The sequence below is a fragment of the Molothrus aeneus genome, chromosome 2 (assembly GCF_037042795.1).
Source record: "Molothrus aeneus isolate 106 chromosome 2, BPBGC_Maene_1.0, whole genome shotgun sequence".
NCBI lineage: Eukaryota > Metazoa > Chordata > Aves > Passeriformes > Icteridae > Molothrus > Molothrus aeneus.
In genome coordinates, this window is record NC_089647.1 from 111,143,277 (window position 1) to 111,160,933 (window position 17,657).

A 17,657-nucleotide genomic window follows, 5' to 3' on the forward strand; every position below is an offset into this window, starting at 1 on the left:
CTGGGGGGAGTTTTTTGATACAGCAGCTGCCTTTGCCTCACTTTGATTGTGAGCACAGCATTATGGCCTGGAGCTCCTCCCAGATTTGTGTTTTGACTTTCGCAGGAGCAGTTTTGTGGGCACATAGGGGCAAGTATATCTGATAGAGCTTAGGCAGCTAATTACTTCATTATGCCTCTCCAGGAAGTAGTTAGATGACTACATATTGACTGTGGCTCTGGAGCTACAGCTGGAAAACTGTCCATGGCAGTTGGATAAGTCAGCCAATCTGTCATCCACCATCAGCTTTGAGCTCATCTTTCACACAGTGAAAGAGTATTCACTATAAAGTATTTGTGCTTTACAAACAATTTCTACCTTCCTCTGAAATCTGATACCAAAAGAGCCAGAAGCCAGTGTGTGTGAACTATGAGTGGACCTGGTTTGAAAATGCTGGGTCCAGTTCTTGTTGCACACCACTCCAGTGTGCATTGTGAGACTTCCACCTCTAGTCTGAGTCTGAAGGATCAGGAACGGGCCTGTTTATAAAGCCATCACTTAATCAGGTACTTATGCTTTTCTAAAAAAAAGTGTGTTATCTATTACTCTGAGAAAAAGGAAGACAAAGAGATTCATTCTGAAAACACGTCTGGAAGCCCTGGATTAAATGTTCACTTAAGCGCTCATGTACATCCTTGTCCAAAATGGGAAATTTTTTTTGAGAACACAAAATCTTTTAGAGAAGAGAATCTTGCTTTAGCCCTTAATAGACTTGAGAAGTGTCCTGATTTCAAGATTTAAGTCACAAAAGCAAGGTGCCACATGCCACAGCACAAGTTAATGGATTTAAAAATAAGACAGCTACCTTCATAAACCTGTTGGTTGACCAGTTTGACCATTGGAAAGAGATTTCTCTTTGTAAATGGCATGCTCCTATTTAAATTAACTCAAACTTCTCTTTGTGCTATCTTTATTTAAAAATCAGATTTGTACCAGTTAGTAATTTTTCCCTAAAGCACTTTACAGATCTATGCCATCACAGTTGGTGTCTGACTTTCAGCTGTCAGTAATGTAGTACTGCAAGATGTTTTTAACTTAAATTATATATATATACATATATATATATATATATCTTATATTTAAATTACTTCAGAGTTGTGTACAGAGCCCTGTTTTTAAACACTTGTTCTCTTTCTGGAGATCATGTACACGTGCAGAGTTTGTTAGGAATCCAAGAATTTTCTGATTCTAATACTCCTACAGAACATGACTAAATATTCAGCAATGCTTCAAATTAAGTTAATGCCCCACCCGAGCAGATCAGCTCTTCAAACAGCCTGCATTCCTTCACCTGGGAGTGGAAGGAAATAATGAAAAAAAAGTAAATAAAGGAGTGAGATGGAAAGCATTTTTGCTGTGCAATTATCCTGATTTTCAACTTGCACTCCCTGAGAAAAAAGAGGGAAGGGCAACCCTTGAAATGTCCCTTGGTCATGGTAGGGAAAAATTGCTTGTGGATCAGTTCTACCATCTGTACTCACTTTAACCAGTATCTTACTCAGACAGGCCACTGAATTTAGAGAGAGATCTCCATGCCTCATGTTTTCAAAGCAGGTACGAGTGAGATGCCCCTCACAGCAGGACTTGTGCTCAGCTCTCACTGGGGGCTGGAGCAGGCAGGAGGAAGAGTACTCAGAACCTCTTCCCTTCCATTTTGCAGCATAACATTCTTCTTACTCAGACAATTTTCCCCCAGTGTACTCCATAAGGTAGCACTGAGCTTGAGTTCCTGGCTCACAATGTAATTTTCACACATAACCAACCTGTCTGGGTGGAAAGGCTGGGGAGGAGCGTATTTCCACACATATACTTGTTTGAGAGTACACTCATCCACCTCAGCTGATCATTTCAGAGTTATTAGGCGAATATCACGATGACACCAGACCTTCCTCCCAAGCCATCTGGAGGGAATAACTCAGAACTTTTGCAAGACTTTTCATTTCTTCCCACTGCCGTGATTTCATTGCCATAAACCAGCCTGCTAGCAGACAAACCAGGGAATTATGCGCTGTGCTGAGCAAAGCCTTGGTGCAGGCTCCACATTTTGCCATTTAGCTCACGACAAGACTCACATGTTTATCAGTCATACTTGGGAGCATTGCTGCTCTTCAGCAGAGATTTTTGCCTTCTGAGGAGGTGGTTTGTGTTCCATGCACCCTCTGAATCACAATCTGCCTTTTAGATTTTAGTACGCAACGATGACACAGCAAATTACACCCTTGTAATATGAAAACATAATATTTTTCTAGCAACAGTTCATAATGCTGTGACCAGCTGGTCCAAAATGGTTAGCAATGACACATTCTCAAATTCTCAAAGGCATGCTGGTAATGCAGATCCTCAAATTTCTTAGGTTTAGGATGAAATGAATGGAGCATCTCACATGAAGGCATTCCACTCTGGATAATACAGTAGTGGGAGTTTCAGAAGAGTTGAAGCCTTCCTGAATTTAAGCAGCTCACCTTATTTCTGGTGTCTTGTTCTCATGATGAGACAACATCTTTGATGACATCTCTGTATGTATGCTGATGGTACAGGAAGATAAGGTCAGCCCTAAATTCTCTGCATCCCTGAAAATGAGAGAAATGTGAGCAAGGGAAAGTCCATGGCACAGCATGTGCTGCTACTTACTTACTTGACTTGACATTGATGGATGCATTCAAGTATTTACAAGCTGCCTGATGAGATGACTCAGAGAAAGTTTGAAAGAAACAGCACGGCTGACACCCCTGCTTGAAGGGGGAGGAAGTGGGAGGGAAAGATTGCCTTGAGATCAGAGTTTGTGGTTTTTTAAAATGCTGCTGCTTCACAAGCCCACTCTTTGTGCTGGAGTAATTATGTGGGTGTACTAGGAAAAAAAAGCTAAGCAGTTTGAGAAAGGTCTGGCTGTGGGGAAACCCAAATTTAAAGATCTTGAAGAAGCAGAGCAGCTCACTAGTCTTGGAGGAGGACATGCAAGCCACGTTTGCAAAAGCCAAGAGCAGTTACTGGGCCAGTCCTGGGAAGTTTGGGGTGCAGGTCAGCCATCCATGGGCAACATCCCACCTTTCCATCATCCTCCTGTAAAGCTCCTCCTTTCTGGGGCTGTCCCCAGTCAATTCCACAAGACCTAGAGCAGCACATTTCTCCCAGAACTTGAACACCTCTTTAGTCAAGGTTTCACCACATGAGGATGTAAATAGGATTAGGGATTAGAGGGTCAAAAGGCCATTCAAAACACTTCCTTCTGCCCCTACAATGTGTGGCTGGGCCCTGGAGATGTGTCCTGATGCTCACCAGCACCAAGCTCTCTTAATTAGGGGAAGGCCAGAGCCATGGCAAGGCACAGAAAAGCCACTCTGGAGATCATGTCTGTCATCACTGATTTTTTAATGAGCAGAAAGAAATGTGCATCCAATTCCATGAATTACCATTTTTGAGCTGTCAGGCAGGAAATACCTGCATCAAGCTGGGAAGGCACTCCCAGAAGCCATCACATTTAACTCTTTCCATTTTTCTAATGGCTTGTGCAGGTCACAGAGCAACAGTGTAGAAAAAACCCCACAGAATCCAATGTTCTCCACAGTTCCATATGGGAGTGATGCACCTCCACCTGTTTTTATAACACCTCCACAAGGGCCAGGGAACGGAAGTGCTCTTGTGAAGCCAGAGTTGAAAAGGAAGAGTGTAGTTAACTTTTTAATTCATCCCCATCCTCAAGACAGTCTTCAGCAAGAAATCCTCATCCTGTAACCAGCACGGTAAGAAGGACAAATTCCCTGAGCAACCAGTTCCCCAGCAGGAAGGAAGAGGAGGAAAAAGACCATTTCACCTGCAGAGTTCTACCAGGGATTTTGTAACTTACCTTCGTACAAAGAAACCAAGGATCTCAAAGATGTGAACTATTTCTTGTATGCATTGCTGCTTTAACTCATCAGATAAACTCATTTCAGAGCCCATTTCAGGCAGGTCTAAAAACAATGCAGGGATGTCTGAGCATCCTTTGTCTGCAGGTCACACCCAGGTGAGCTCCACACCAGCTGTGGGGGCCTGGGTAGAGGTGCTGCTGTGGAAGTGGGACTTTGGTGTGGATCAGCCACATCAGCAACCATCAGCTGCTGTAGCAGAGGTGCCCCCTAACTTGCAAAAGGAATGTGATGCACAAGAATTATTCTCCACCCAAGGAAATATCACATGCTACTATTTATGTCCTCTAGGGGCCTGGGTAATTCTGGATGCTTCCAGTTTCATCAAATAAAATTTTTAAAAACTTTAAAAAGGGGAGAGAGATTAAGAAACTAATGGAAAATCATAAAATGACTGTCTTTTTTTCTGAAGAAATCAGAGTATTTCCCTCAAAAGTTTTTTGCAAAAATCTCTAATTGCATTACACAATATTTTATTTCCTTGGAATTTTGTTTTTCTGTCAGCCTTTGCTGAAAGGGATATTTTTCTTGTCAAATCTTGTGTAATTACAACAGTAAAGGCACATTTTCCACTATGGTGGTGAAATTTCATTTGGAATGAAAGACATTAAAGAAATGTAGGTGTATTAATGTTGTTGAAAATAGCATTATGTAACAGACATTTGATGGACTTGCAGGTCTTTATTGGAGGTCAGATGCAGGCATTACTCATTCCCCAATGCTCACAGAACTTGATGCCCCTTCTAGCACCAATGAAAAGACTCTAGTGCACTGCAAAAGAAACTGTTTTGGGACACTGGTACAGCAACTTAATTCCTCCTTTCTTTTGGGAGTATAAAGGAGCAACACTGACTGGCAGAGTGCAGCAAGGAAATTTGCTTAATTGCTAGAGCAATAATGCTTAATACAAATCATGACACACGAATAAAAGAACAGGAGAAAGGAGCCTCTAGCTGCACAAGAAAAAAGCTTGATGAGATTTTAAAATCTCATGTTCCCTTGCATGCATATATGCAGTGTTTTGTACAGTAACCATAAAAATGACATGTTTTATACCTTTCAAGCACAAGCAACCTGTTTTGACTTTGTAGCACTTGGTGAGTCATTAGAGAAACTGATCTTACTAAAAGCTTTGCTATTTCTCCTGTTCTAACTGAGATCCCTAAAAATAAAGGCTTGGGTAAGATACAAGCTGCAAAAACAAAATAATGTCCATGTTCATTGTCTCCTCATCTTTGCAATGTGCAGACTTGGGCATCCAGCTTGCCCTTCTTTTGCCATCCAGGACAAATCCTGGCTCCAGAGCTGCTGATCTGAGGTGGAGCCCCACTGTGCACAGATTAGGCTTCCTCCTTTCCTGCAAGTGCATGTGGAGGGGAAATGAGGGTATCTTTTTGCTCATAGACTCAGACAATGGGTGATCTGGTGTAGCTGGTGTCCAAGATGACACCTGGCTGAGCTCACTCCACCTGCCCATCCACCATGTCTTGGCTATGACACTCTTGGTAACACGAAGCCTCTGGACCTGGAGCTGCAAATCCAGGCACTGTGCCTACAGGTCACAGGTCCCTTGGCTCATCCCCTGCCTGGGACCTACCTGTCTGCTGGCCCCTTGTGCCTCTGGTTTGTGCCATTCTGAGCTCTGGACACCACCACAGCTGGTGCAGAACTTCCTTTTGCAGCTGAGTTCGGCAGGGGAGCAGCAGAAATTGGAGCAAGAAGACAGAGACACCAGAAAGCCTCTCCCTGTGATCACAGCATTGCCCTCCTTAAGAATCAACCACCAGAAGTGAAGGCAATTTACAGGAGGAAAAGCAACAACTAACCTATAAATAAAGTACTGCATTCCTTCTCAATGTATTTTCCCCCCAAGCAATCAATTAATGTTTCTGCAACAAAATGATTATCAGCTCCTATGAGTGGGAAAGGAGGGGTCTGATGTGAGAGTGAGGGGGCTCTGCTGCACACGACACACTGCAGAAAGAAGCACCTCTCCTGCAAGATGCAGCACACTGCACCCAACAAATGGGAGACATTCCTGCACTGAGGAATCATCTTACCTCTGAATCCAAACATCTGTGCATTTTATTTACTTGTTTTTGAAGGCTGAACAAGCAGCTATGTGTGCAGAGATGCTGCAGGGTATTCATTTGCTTTGTTGTTCATGCCTTCAATCTTCCTCTGGCTGGTTGTGAACAGTATTTTGCTGCTAAGTATCAGTGGACTCTTTCACGGTGTCTGAAAGCTTGTCAATAAAAATAACTGCAACAAGAAAAGAACAGTTTTCCTATCGTGCAGCACTTTCAAGTTATCTCTTGATAGCAAGCGGTCAGATGTCGCCACTATAAAACCACAGTTTTCTGGGATAATGTATAACCCGAACAATAAATCCAGTATTGTATTCCTAGTCTTTCACATCAGATATGCAGGGCCTAGTGTCACTGCTTTTCCCTTCAGTTTAACCAGGGTTGGTCTGTCTGCTTAAGCTGAATGTTCTTCTGACTCCTACTCCTTTCTAAAACTAACCCACTTCATCTGCTGCCTGAATAAAAAGCTTCGCGTTAGTCACGACATCTTCCTGCACTGTTTTATTCACAAAGTTTGACAGAAAAATACACGTTATGAAACCAGCTTTTAATGCTTGATGGAAATAGGTCCGAACCTGCCTGGGCAGCTGTCCTGTGAAAACTGAAGGCAGCATTAAGAGCAGCATTTTCACCTGCTTGATGTGTTGGCAGGCTTGGGTCACCCGCTGATCAGACCAAAGATGTTCATGCTGGGTGGATGAGAGACCCTTCAAAACCAATACCTGACCTTTGACAGTGGTCAGTAGTAGGTGTCTCAGGGCAGAGAAGGACAAATAAGTTGTGGTGGGAATCATGTTGATTCCTCAACCTGCTGCCTCAAGCCAGATGTTGTGCTCACAGTTTTAGTAGCTCGGGAAGCATTTTTCTTGTTGAGTTTTGGTCATCTTAGAAAGCAATTCAGACTTTCCTCTCCATGCATCCTATGAGTCAAGCATATCCAATGAGCTGATTTATGCATTGATCCACTTTCTTAATTTGCTTCAGATCTTTAGTCTGATAACACTAGAAGATGTTACCCAGAGAGGCTGTAGGATCTGCATCCTACATTCAAAACCAAGGAAGACAAATCCTGAGCTAAACTGGCAGTGCTTAGAGAGAGGTTGTGACCAGATTATGTCCAAGGATTCCTTTCAACCTAAATCACCCTGCCTTTGTAACTTGTCAGGGTCTTCACCACCCTTTTTAACAAGCAACAATGAACCACTTCCTTCTTCACTTTCTTCTTACCCATCAACCACATCACTGATGATCCCATGAAGGACCACAAACCAAGAGCCCCTCTCTGCCCTTTCCAGGTCTCTTTTCCAGACTCCAGGGTGATTATTCTGTTTTAACTCTCCCCTTAGAAAAGGGTGAGGTGCCCTGTACCTCCACTCATCCTTGCTGTCCTTCTCTCAACCTTTATTAATTCAACTTCATCCTTTCTAAGCGAGGGAGGAAGGACCAGAACTCCTTGCAGAGTTTAAGAGGCAAGCAAATCTGGCACTTTCTACTGTCTGAAAATGTATATGCAGAGTATTAGATAAACTTCTCTTAATAACCCCAGTCTGGTCAACTTTGCAGAGCCATGAAACAGCATTTTCCCCATGGTACTTTCAGATTCCTTTTTCTCTCTCTTAAAGTAATTCTTGATCACAGTCCCATCTTACAGCACCCTCACTCCTCTCCTCTCTCCTCTTCATTCTTGCTCTTCCCCAGCAGTCAGGGCAACACTGGTGTTTGTGGGGCTCTAGGGAAGCCAGGCAGTCTCAGCAAGTGCTCCCATCGCACCAGGAAGCTCTGGCTTGAAGGGAAAGGCTGTGGCTCCTTGACATCCTCAGTCACTGTGTCTTCTGGCCACCACAGCCACTTCTGCTGTCCTGCCCACCACTCTGCCCCTCTCCTGAAGCACCTTGGGGCACCTTGAGTGTCCTGCCACAGCTACCAGAGACTTCCTTATCTCCACACACAAAAGGTCACAGGAAGCTTTCTTCCATGTTAATATCTTAAAATGGCTCCACAAAGGAGCAGAGAACATCCAGGCCAATGCAGGGGATGGAGGGAATAGAGTGGGGCTGAAGGAGAGGGGCAGATGATGGCACTGCACTGCGGAGGCAGCTGTTCCATCAGCTGAGGCTGCTGTGGGACTGCAGCTGTGCTCACGCTTCTCAGAGAGGAGCCCCTGGAAGCTCAGAGCCTGAGGAAGGAAGCTGCTAATGAGCGTCTTTCCTTCTTCCCTTTCTCACATGCCAAAGTACAATTCTTTTAATGGCAAAAGATAATAACTCTGAGATGTTATGATTACACCACACGTTATTTTCCCCCAGCAAATCTTTGCTGGCTTTACATAAAGTCTGTCCTCACAAGGCTGTGTGAGGTGTCTAACACTGAAAGCAGAAGGCTGTCTTACAGAGAAATAAGGTGAAGTTCAGGGATACAAAACTGTGGGATTGAGTTCATGACATCTATTAGGAGCAGTCAAGAAACAAGACTTAAAGGTCTGTCTCAGACTTACTAATGTTTTTAACCACTAGAAAAGTTCTTGTACAGAAGGAAGCATTTTTCCATGCAATACTGCTGGGGAAGAGACTGAGGAAAAGCCTGATGCATGTCTGAAGGAGACATATAATTTCTTTTCATGTTTTTCAAGTATCTTATCAATAGCCTTATCTGCTAAAAGATAAGGCTATTGATAAGATACTTACTTTAACTTTCTCATCCCTAAGTAGGATGACTCGAGGTGGATGTCCTCACACAGACTGGAAAGACAATTTTCTGTCTGGGTCAGACTATTCCTCTTTTACATATCCCATTTTACATACCTTTTACACATCTTCTGAAATCCCTCCAGACTTCTCTTCAGAAATCTGAAAAAGATAAGCCCTGTTCTTCTAATATATAGTAATGGGACATCCTCCTCCCAGCCAAGATTCTCTGCTCTCCAGCTATGGCCCCTGCTAGCAATTTTCATGGGCTTGAGTGAGGAAAGCCTTTCAAAATTTTAGTACTTCTATCCCTGTTTAGGAAAGCACAGGAGTCAGGAATGTTTGAACTCACTGCAAACCCCCCATACTGTCAGTGAACTGTTGTAGAAAATGAGTGTCATACCCACAAGGGCAACAAAGCAGAGGAAGAGTAACATAACTGGTGGGACTTTCATGTTTGTCTAAGGTTTTAAATGGAAGATATTTTTATATCATATGACTTCAAAAATGATATTTGTTCATGTAATTAGAGACTGTACTGTCCCAAAACAGACAAATTGAGACTCTGTGTGCAACATGAATGTTGTTTCCTTGTATCTGCTTACAATATATTTCTAATGCATTCTTTTATAGATTTTCCCCATCTTATTATTCCAACATATTTTAAAAGTTAAAAAAAAAGATTAAGAGAGAAAAAGATAAAGCTAATTTTTTAACAACTATGGCAATGACAATCCTACATATCTCTAAGGAGAGGGTTTTTCTGCATACTCTGGGAGTTACAATCACAACAAGACAACATCAGCAACAACCATTTCTAGCTTTGCAGAATCTGTTCACAGTCTGAACTGCCGTGCCATCAGGAACTTAGACTGTCCCACCAAACACTTCCCACCAATCAATCTCCAAGTGAATTAAGAAGATAGGCAATAATTAATGAACCATTTCACAGTCACACAAAGATACTGGTTTCCAAAAACTAGAAAGGAGATACCTCGAGGAGAGAGGTCAGGAACACTAAAATTATGGAACAGCACAAGGCTCACTTAAACCCCAAATGATGGTGATGGCTCCCATTACTCCTCCAAAATGAGCAGACAATGACATATCAGATTTCAGTTTCATTTTGATTTCAGGCTGTCCTCCACGTGACTGCATATTGCACCTCCTGTAAGAAAAAGCAAGAGCTTCCCTCAGGCTGTCCCAGGAAGGCCTTGTCCTGAAGCTGTTGCAGGGAAGACAGCTGTAGAAATTGTTTTTCTATGACAAGAACATGATGTGCAGAGCAGCAAGTTTGGCTCCAGAACCCAGTGAAAAGGCAGGATGCGGGAACTGCCTCCCACTCTGGCCATGAACCCAGAACCACATCTTCTCTCTCGGGAATCACCCACTGTTTTTTCCTCTGCTGCCTACTAGAGACCATGAGGATGGTTGACATCCCACTGGAGCCTGGAGGGGATTGTTTACCCTGTCATGAATATCATGCCTAAGCAAAACGGGACTTTATAGCAGCCCACAAGTAGTGAAATCCCAGTCTCTGTAGCCTGAGTGCAGAGAGGCATTCCTGCTCTTCCCATCCTGCTGCAGGGCTCTGCTTCTGGTAGCTCAACCACGAGCTCTCCAAAACAAAGAAATACTACTGCAACCACTTCCCTGACACTCTTAACAATGGTCTTTTCATAACCCCCACATTAAATCTGTTGAGATGGCTTTGCTTAAACCTGTACACTCATATACATATTTTCATGCTGAGACAATGTTTAATAAGCTCAGTCCTGCCTGGCTGAACAATTTCTATCCAGCAGGCATTGCTCAGGTAGGTTCACAAACCTTGAAAGGGATTACCTGGATACTTTTCATTATTATGGCAGCATCCTTGTAAATAGGCAATCACAGCTGGAATTCTAACAGTGCTATGATCATTCCCATCTTCCCATATCAGCAATCTTACTGAAGCCCAGGGTAAATCTGCCCTAAGGTGAGGACCTGGTGAGCATTCAATACCACCAGCATTCAGTGAGCAGCCTCAGCAAGATCTGGGGGGGGCTCAATTTCTACAGTGAGCACTGTTCCCCCAAAACAGGACAAAACTCCATGAAGAACAAGCCTTCTACAGCTGTAATGGAGTTGTGCTTTCAGCTATTCTAGCAAAAGAATGAAGCCCAGAACAGTCATAGTTGACAGTATAAATTAATCCCTCTTAATATTTGCCTTGCAGTTTAATCTCAAATGCCACTAACCTACATATGTTTGAAAACAATCAACTGGTATCTATTTCAATAGTGGTTGTGTATGCTCTAGAATCAATTTTCCCTATTTGTACTCTCTTCCATGCCTTCATGAGTTTAATCACCTTATTACAAATGTGTAAGAACTATAAATAAGAGAAAAAGCAAACCTTTCAGCCATGAGGCTGAGTGGAGACATGTGTATCAGTGAACACATTTCCTGAGTAATAGCACACTACACACTTTGTAAAATGCAATTATGCTGTAGCAACTCTTATCAGGAAACATATTTACACTGATTTCTTGTGGCAATAGATCAAAGAACTTATTTTACTGACCTATATCTGTATTTAGTTGTACAGCAGTTTCTTACATAAATAAGCAAATTGTCTTCCTTTTTCTGAATAATTTCCTACTAATGGACAACAGTTTTCCTGACATAGATGCTTTGCAAAGATTAATTTTTGAAGGCTAAAACTGGTGTTTGAATTTAAAAGAACTCATGGCTGGAAAATTGCAGATGTGTGGAATGCTGGCTGTGTAGAGGAAAAGAGAAGCAGAACACACAATGAGGCCACCACCCTGAGAAGATATGAGCAGGTGGCCTTGTCACACAAATAGAGATTTTTTTTTTTCCTGTCTATTTTCTCCTTTGTCTCTACCCACCCACAAAACTGCCTGAAAAGTATAACTAATATTCATCCAGAAGAGGAGGACCGAGGAGCATGTAAGGCTGACATTCCCTGGCTCCTATTCCCTTAGTAACCACGGCTGTGTGGAATTTACTTCCCAACCATCCAACCAGACTTCCATTGAGACAGGGCCTCCAGTACAGCTGAGCAGCTGATGGTGACTCCTTTGTGGGGGGTTTTAAATATTTTGTTTCCATTCTGCTTTTAAAAACCATTACTAGCTGTGTAAGGGCTCCACACATGGGACAGGTCACCTCTGGGCTGCTGGCCTCTGTGCAGCCCTGCTCATTTAGGGGGCCTGACTTGTTTGGCTGCTTCAGCACAGACAGGAATACCTGCAAGAGCATTTGCAGCCCTTAGCAGCATGTTCCAGACAGAATCAAATGTGGTGTTCTATGATTAGTTGTGCCAAGACCAGCTGGGATGAGAAGGAGAGTCAAAGGATTGAAGATTTTTTGAGGGCTGAGTGAGAAAATCCACAGAGCAGCCCAAAGAACCACTCCTTTGACCTCCTATTCTCTACATCTCTACAGCTGCTATGAAAATTTCTATAAAATGCCTTTTTTTTTTTTTATGTGGACTTGCTAAAAAATAGAGAAATTTATGGAAATATAGATGTTAAATTTTTTGGTATAAAAACCAGCTTGTGTCACTCTAGGAGACAATATGTGTCAAGGTTGCTGGAGCTGATGTAGGGATTTCAATTTCAGTATTAGGTGTTCTCCTTACCAGTGTTGTTTGATAGAAAGGAAAAAGTATCTTCTCCAAGCCCACCCACTGGAGAAGTTTCCACTTTTTATAAATAAAAAATACCTGGCTCAGGAACAAGCATGTGAGTGTCCCTCATCCTAGAGCAGTGCTCAAACCCACACAGACAGCATCTCTTGGAGAAGTACAAGCAACTTCTATGGCCAGACCCATTTAAGGAGAGCCATCACAGAGCAGCTGATGGAGTGGTGTCAGGGGAATCCCTTCTGGTGTGAGAAACCCAGATCAAGCCAAGGAAGGGTTTAAATCTGTTTCTCCAATAACCCCAATGTGAAAAACAAGTACCAGGCTACCACCTAGTCCAGAACAAACTTGCTCTTTTCCCTACTTGGAGAATACTTTTAGAGTTCTGCTTCATGCCAGAGAAGCATGGAAACATTACCCAGTCAACTCTGCTGCCTAAATTTGTTCTTGAAAATGGCAACTAGTTACAATTAGATTTCTTTAGACAAGTTTGAAACCAGGTTGGCAAAATGATAAATCTTGCATTATCTCGCAATAATTACAGCTAATTCATTAAAGCTAACCCCAAAATGCAGGTCATTTATTTGTGACAACTCCTCTTTTGGGAAGGGAGTTTTCTATGTCTGGGACAGTTTTCATTTAGGTGGAAAAAATAAGTTGCTTAACTTGTTTAAATTAATAACATGGAGAAAGAGAGTAGTCAGTGCAAGTCCACATTGAGAAGGAACCCAGTGGACCTGAAAGAGTCCAGGATAACCAAAAGATCACCTGCAAGCTTCACAAACCCCTAAACTCAACTAGTCTGTGGGTATTATGGGGAAAGACATGATACATTTATTATTGAATTGCTTGTGGAGGCTGATCTGTGTCAGCAGACACTGCCATGTGGCTGGCTGCCCTGTCATTTCCTACAGAGATGCTCACAAGTCTCTGAATGACACTGAGGGAATGGTTCAGGAGAGCATCACACGTGTCCCATTAATTCCAGGAGGAGACGTGTCACTGCACTGCACTCTTTTAGAAATTTTCCATCATTACTTACATTGTCTAAGTATTTTGCTTTTTCAATGAGTGATGAACACAGAAGTAGAATAAAAACTGATTATGGTTAATATCTGAGCTTGCAGAATATTTTAAGAAGTCAGTTTTACTTGAAAGAAGGAAAGAAGCTGCCAAAGGCAACCATGGTTTTGATGAAGAGTAGATTATATCTGTACCTACCTACATCAAGTGAAATTCCCTTCTAGCATTGCTCTGGGAGGAAGGTTGGTTTAAGAGGTTGGTTTACTGACTGATTGTTTCCTCTAGCCCAGGATATTTCAATATTGGCATGATGGACCCAGAAACCTATACCCTGAAGAGACAGGAGTAATTTCCTAGTTCAGGGGTTCTGCAGCCACAGAGAAGCACTGAAGAACAGTTCAAATCATTGGGCTCAATTTCTCTGAGAATAAGGAAAGGCAGATATGCTGGAAAATATGGGCCAGTGGATTTAAGTAAGTGGAAAACAATGAAAATACTTTAGGCTTGGTTTAAAACACTTGCCAAGTTATTTTGGTTTAAAAACAGAAAGCAGCCACTTTAGCTCATTATCATGTCTGGCCATGCTCCCTTCATGCAACATCTCACACTAGTCTTTACTATTGTTATTGTTAACTTGACTAAAGATATTTTTTGGGAAAAATACTCCCAACTACCAGAACATTTAAAAAAGTATTAGTTACTGCTTTTGATAAAAAAAAGTGATGTTTAAAGGAACTGTTAATCCATACGTTCTTTGAAAGGTGTTAATGTGATTTAACCAATGTGTTTCCATTTATTTTCTCAGTCCACTATGCACTGTGGGAATTAATGAAAAAGAAAGGTAGAATCCCAAGATACTGAAATATAAGCCAATGGATGCTGATGGATCAAGTGGTCCCTAAGAGGCCTCTGTTGACCACACTGGCTGTGGTTCTTTTACATTGAGATTGTGGTGAAAAACAGGGTCTTTGATGTGCTGAGCTAAATAATGTCAGGGAAACTGCAGCCTTTTTTTGGAGACCAGCACCCAGCATTTGTAGTAACCAGGTTGTTCATTTAACATGTACTGGCTTACTAAGTAAAGTAAATTAAAGGCTGAGGTGGCAACAACGATAAGCAGCAAATTTGTTTGTTCAGTAGGGAGCTGAAACGTGTCGGCTCATGCTTTGATCAAGTTAAATTGAGAGGTTTCAAAGTACACACAGGAAATGCTCCAACAGATTAACTTTGTCCCTGGAGGTTCGTCCCAGTCACTTTTCAGCCTTCTGCACTCTGTTATCTGTTTCAGCAATTCTGTAACTTTAACCTCAGAGAATCCACAGAGAAAAGTGACAGTGTTAAAGGTCAAGGGTTGACTTCTAACATGATGGGCATAATGTCTTGGTCTTAAGAGACAGGCTATTGGACAGTTTTTGGTTCTTAACAAAAAGGAAGGGGAAAAAAAGAGAGGAAATGGAAAATTAAGTGGTTTTTAAAACAATTTGCTTTAAATGCAGTAAAGGTGGTAAATCATTACTGCAAATCAGTATCCCCACATGCTGTGGAGATCAGTACATTAAAGCCTGGCTGCTGAAAGACCAGAGCCTCAAATTAAGTTGACTGCAGTTGAAGGAAGGAAACAGCTTTCCCTGGAATACTCCCCATGGACAGGTGTCTATAAATAAACACTTTTCCTAAAAGTGGGTTTTCCTCTGTCTGAAATGGTGCCTGTTCACACTGCAGCCAACCTCTCTGTGAGCAGGTTATTTTCACAAAGCTTGTAGGAACTTGATTTTCTTTGAGAGATCAATGGGTTGAAATTTGTCAATAGGTTCAAAAGATTTCGGGGGTGTGGAAGTGACGAAGATACAAGCACACGCAGCAGGATTGCATAAGCCTCATTTCTGCAGGAATCAGGAAAAAAAAAGTTGCAGCAATATTAAAAAAAATAACTGAGCAGGCATAATTCCTAAAAAATGCCAGTAGCTAGCCAAGACTTCATTTTTGCTGAGGGCAAAAGGAAAGGGGAGAGCTGTCATTTTCCTCAGTATTTAGGTATTTTAGCCTGTGACATCTGTTTTTGAGAAGTGAGGACATTTCACAGATAAAAACCACTTCTTTCTGAAATAAGGAATGTGGAATCTTCCTATCTTATCATTGAACAATAAAATCTCCTGAAATTGGTAGATGAGATAGCATTTTCTTCTGTTGCTAATAATGCTGTTCAGCAACAGATCTGTTCATGGAACTCAGTGCTAATTGTGCTGTCTCTCATTCATCATACAAAGTGTTTAAAGCTGCCAAGTTATTTCACTGTTAGGGGTATCAGTGCAAGCACAACTACACAGACCACAGAGATACCTACATCTGCATGTACATCTGATGAAATAGTCTCCATGGGTATAAGACTTCTGAGTGTCCAAGCCTGACCCTAAAGGGACCTAACTGGCAAAATCCCACTCTAGTTAATAAACCTGAATTAGCTATCAGCACAGTTAGTACACAGCATCTCAAGGGGAATTCAGAAGATAATGTCTATAAAATCACTTACAAAAAAACATCGGCTGAGATGGGTTTCTAATATATTTGAAAAAATTCTAGTATATTTGAAAAATAGCATAATATTCTAAGAATATTAAAGGCAGAAATTTTGCAGTATTGAAGAACATAAGAATTTCTTATTTTATTGATGACCTATGGCACCAGAGAATCCGAGAGTTATTTTCTCATCAATACAGGACCAGCCAGAAAATCCTGCTGCTTGGCAGAGCACAACTCTTAACCCAGGGAAGTGACCTATTGACTGAAAAACAACAGCAAATCTAAGTGGTGTGCTAACCCAGTTAATTTGTTCTCTTTCCCTGTTGTTGGAGTTAAATGTTAGAAACTTCAAGCATAATCTCAAAATCCCAAAAATATCTGCTTTTTTCCATTTTCAGTTCAGTTTTGTGTTTAAACTGTCTTCCTATGTATCTTCTAGACTTTTAAATCCTGTCACTTGTAAGGTATTTCCCTTTAAAGAAGAACACATGAACAAACAAGAAATTTCCCTTCTCTGTGACAACTTGGGACACTGACCATGGGTGCTGCTGATTGCTGTGCCCAGGGTGATGAGCATGAAGAGCTTGGTTAAAATTCAAGAGTTGCTGCACATTTCCCGTCCTCTTTAATATCTTTATTTGTACCCCTCTCTGCACAGCCTTCTGGACAATCCCTTTGTGCTTACGATTTTTCTGACCCCTTCATTATCCTACATTAACTTCTTGTTAAAGACTTTCCTGCTGGGAAACCTAGAAACTTTCTTCCTTCCCCCAGTGAGATCTTAACTTAGAAAGAACAGTTATAGCAATAATCCAATTTAGGGAAGAAAAAATAAGACAGCTGCTCAGCCATGCTATTCAGCACTGAATTTTTTTTCTTTTCAACCTTCTTAAGTTTTTCAATTTTTTTAGGAATGGAAGCTGTGTGGAGCAGAAATTCTGTTCTCATTTTTGTTGAAAATACATAATACTAGTTATTCACACAAAAGCAGTTCTAAATTTAAGCAAAAATAAACCATAACCTGAAATCCATTTTTATTTTTTAGAGCTAGCAATCACTCCAGACAATTCAGCGCAATTTTGACTGAAGTGCACCAGCTTAGCTTTTTACTTGAGGTGGATCAAAAATACTCCCCAAACAAACTTTCCTACAGTATTTTCAACACAGCCTTCAAAAGAGCCAGAGACAAAAAGGAATCTTCGAAGTCTGCTGCACTGAGGCAGGAGGTCAAAGTGCTCACACAAATTGGTAAAGAAGTCATGTTTTATCAGTGACACTGCAATTACGGACGTTTGATTTCTGTTTGTAGGACAAGGTCCTCTCATTGATGGAGAAGCCACCGGGCATGGAAAGAAAGGGATCTTTGTGTGAGGAGCAGCAGCACATGACAGACATCCTTGTGACCGGCTGGCTGACGCAGCCCAGGCTGCCCAGGCTCAGGCTCTCCTTGCTCTTACTCGTTCCACCCCCATGACTGGAGTAAAAAACCAAAAGAAAACCAAAAAAACCCATCCCAAACCAAAAACCAAATCCACAGCAACAGCCTTTGAAAGAGGTGGCTGTGCTCACAGTTAAAATAAATAGATTAGGAAAGAGCAAACTGCAGCCCCCTGGGCAGTGCTTGGCCTGGCTGTTCCCTGAACAAGCTTGTTTCTAGATTGCAGCAGGTATCTTTCCCAGAGCTGAAGGGTTCTCCAAGGGAGTGATTTCCCTTTTTATTTTTTTCCCCTCAGGCATTTCAATAGGA

The 17,657-nt window shown here is 41.8% G+C and overlaps 1 long non-coding RNA gene across 1 annotated transcript in view; it reads right to left on the reverse strand.

Moving 5' to 3' along the window:
- Positions 1-17,657, reverse strand: part of LOC136571313 (uncharacterized) — a 123,288-nt gene that overhangs the window by 45,849 nt on the left and 59,782 nt on the right. The window contains exon 2 of the long non-coding RNA XR_010785697.1: positions 2,502-2,609. This is a non-coding gene — a long non-coding RNA (uncharacterized lncRNA). The remainder of the gene's footprint in view (positions 1-2,501; positions 2,610-17,657) is intronic.